This window comes from Bos indicus, chromosome 6 (genome assembly GCF_029378745.1).
Source record: "Bos indicus isolate NIAB-ARS_2022 breed Sahiwal x Tharparkar chromosome 6, NIAB-ARS_B.indTharparkar_mat_pri_1.0, whole genome shotgun sequence".
In the NCBI taxonomy this organism is placed as follows: Eukaryota; Metazoa; Chordata; class Mammalia; order Artiodactyla; family Bovidae; genus Bos; species Bos indicus.
In genome coordinates this window covers 15,860,151-15,863,323 of record NC_091765.1, presented here as the reverse complement: position 1 = coordinate 15,863,323, position 3,173 = coordinate 15,860,151, and the positions used below count along the sequence as shown (strand labels likewise).

The window sequence follows — 3,173 nt, the reverse complement described above, 5'->3', positions numbered from 1 at the left end:
AAAGACAGAAGTCCTCAGGGAAAATTCTATTGAAAATGGAGTTTTTAAGTCTAGAATAAAAAGTTTGCTTGGGTTCGGAGAGAGAAAAAAGATTCTATTGAAAATGGGAGTTTTAAGTCTAGAATAAAAAGTTTGCCTGGGTTCGGAGAGACAAAAAATGGACACGATTCTGGGTAAAGTGTGTGTGTGGGGCGGGGGCGGGGGCCGTGGGAGCGGCGCGACGCGGCGGCGGCGGGGCGGTAGGACCGCGCGGACGCCGCTCGCCCCGCAGCGCCCGCTCGGGCTCCGTCGGGACCCTCTGAGGCGCGCGGGCCGCGCCGGGCAGGGCGCCGTCAGCCTCTGTCTGCGCGGAGCCGCGGGCTCGGCCCGCAGGAAGCGCCGGCGCGACCGGTGGACCCGGATTGCTTTGACAGTGCACTCATCTAGAAATAATGCCGAACGCCGTTTAGATGTGTCTCTCTCTCTATATATGTATCACGGCCCTGTGGCCCGAGGGGGAAAACAATCTAATGAGGGGCTGGGAGTCGGCTCGCCGGGCCCGGCGGGGTGTGTGTGTTTGTGTGTGAAGGGGTGAGGCGGGCGGACTCCGGCTCCGGGGGCGCTTCCTCGCCCCCCCCTCTACCGCCCCCCTCCGCGTCCTCGCTCTCGCTCTCCTCTTACAGCTCTTCGTGCTTTATTCGGTGCGAGCGCCGCGTCAGAGCCGGCTTGAGGGAGCTGCTCTTGGCCTCGGAGGCTTCGGTGAAGAATTTGAAAATAGACGGGAAGCTCTTCCAGGAAGTGAGCTCGTGGCGGTCGGTGCCTGCTGAGACTCGGGGACAGTCAGGCAGCATGGACTCCACTGATGTGTCTAATGGTTCTGAGCTAGAGACCCAATTACAACAGTTCTCTCTCATCCATTCTCGAATCGTTTTGCCAGCTTCTTGATGCCACACATTGTGAACAGAGTCTGTCAACGCCACAGCAGTCACCTTACTTTTCACATCTGCTTCTCGTTGAATCATCAGTTCAACAAAAGCAAGTCCTCCATAGCTGTGAGCAACAAAAAATACCTTCTCAGCTGCAGACTGGGCTATGAAATGGTCCCACACATAGACTGCATGTTCTTCAGGAGAGCCATTTTCTCTGATATATAACTGCATCATTTCTTTTTCTCTTTGGGGGTTACGATACTTCTCATAGAAATCACGTCGCTTCTTTGTTTCTTTAGAGACTTTATCTTTTCTTTCGCGTTTTTCTGCTGGTTCATCTGAACTATCAGAAGATGATTGGACAGGTATCTTCGGCTTTTCGACTTCAATATAGTTTTCATTGGGATTCAGTACTATGACTCCATATCCTTCATCCATAGCTCTCTTAATAAAAGGGATCTGTGTGCCACTGTCCAGATCTTCATTTATAATAAGCCTTCTAGCCCACTGACCTGCCCTGACAACACCACTACCATGAATTAAAACCATCAGTTTCTGTGGATTTGTCAAAGCATCCTCACTCATAAAGATAAAACTCTTTGGTTCACTTTCAGTGGCATCTACTGGAATAGATATTTTTTTCAAATTACAGTCTTTTTCCAGAAGCTCATATACGTACTTCGTGATGATCTCTCCCAGTGCTTCATATCTTTTCTGGTTCCATCTGTGCAAGTCTTCCCGGTAGTTAAAAACAAACGGCTCCCCAGTTTTTATGTGTCTTAACTGCCCCTTTTCATTAAAAGCATATTCAAATCCTTCCAGTGTATCAGGAAAATCAAGAGGTGGTTCATCTTTTTTCATTAGTTCATCCAAATCTATCCTAGATAATAAATCTGAACTCTGCCCCCAGCTGCAGGGCTGTGGGGGGAGGCGGGAGGAGGCGTGGCCTTCCAGCTCGCCAGTCGAACTCCCTAGTGCGGTTGTTATGACTTTCCCTCTCGGGAATCCGCGCCCCCCCTCTGCCTTTTCTAAAACCAGCTTCAACATCAGGAAGTTCACACTTTACATATTGCTGAAGCCTGGCTTGGAGAATTTTGAGCATTACTTTACTAGCGTGTGAGATGAGTGCAATTGTGCGGTAGTTTGAGCATTCTTTGGCATTGCTTTTCTTTGGGATTGGAATGAAAACTGCCCTTTTCCAGTCCTGTGGCCACTGCTGAGTTTTCCAAATTTGCTGGCATATTGAGTGCAGCACTTTCACAGCATCATCGTTCAGGATTTGGAATAGCTCAACTGGAATACCATTACCTCCACTAGCTTTGTTCGTAGTGATGCTTTCTAAGGCCCACTTGACTTCACATTCCAGGATGTCTGGCTCTAGGTGAGTGATCACACTATTGTGATTATCTGGGTCGTGAAGATCTTTTTTGTACAGTTCTTCTGTGTATTCTTGCCATCTCTTCTTAATATCTTCTGCTTCTGTTAGGTCCATACCATTTCTATCCTTTATCGAGCTCATCTTTGTATGAAATGTTCCCTTGGTATCTCTGATTTTCTTGAAGAGATCTCTAGTCTTTCCCATTCTGTTGTTTTCCTCTATTTCTTTGCATTGATCGCTGAGGAAGGCTTTCTTATCTCTCCTTGCTATTCTTTGGAACTCTGCATTCAGATGTTTATATCTTTCCTTTTCTCCTTTGCTTTTCGCTTCTCTTCTTTTCAGAGCTATTTGTAAGGCTTCCCCAGACAGCTAGTTTGCTTTTTTGCATTTCTTTTCTATGGGAATGGTCTTGATCCCTGTCTCCTGTACAATGTCACGAACCTCATTCCATAGCTCATCAGGCACTCTATCTATCAGATCTAGGCCCTTAAATCTATTTCTCACTTCCACTGTATGATCATAAGGGATTTGATTTAGGTCATACCTGAATGGTCTAGTGGTTTTCCCTACTTTCTTCAATTTAAGTCTGAATTTGGCAATAAGGATTCATGGTCTGAGCCACAGTCAGCTCCCAGTCTTGTTTTTGTTGACTGTATAGAGCTTCTCCATCTTTGGCTGCAAAGAATATAATCAATCTGATTTCGGTGTTGACCATCTGGTTTTGTCCATGTATAGAGTCTTCTCTTGTGTTGTTGGAAGAGGGTGTTTGTTATGACCAGTGCATTTTCTTGGCAAAACTCTATTAGCCTTTGCCCTGCTTCATTCCGTATTCCAAGGCCAAATTTGCCTGTTACTCCAGGTGTTTCTTGACTTCCTAATTTTGCATT

The 3,173-nt window shown here is 46.8% G+C and overlaps 1 pseudogene; it reads right to left on the bottom strand.

Moving 5' to 3' along the window:
- Window positions 1-234: 234 nt before the first annotated feature.
- LOC139183588 (cotranscriptional regulator ARB2A pseudogene) lies at window positions 235-1,917 on the bottom strand (annotated as a pseudogene).
- Between the last annotated feature and the right edge of the window lie 1,256 nt (window positions 1,918-3,173).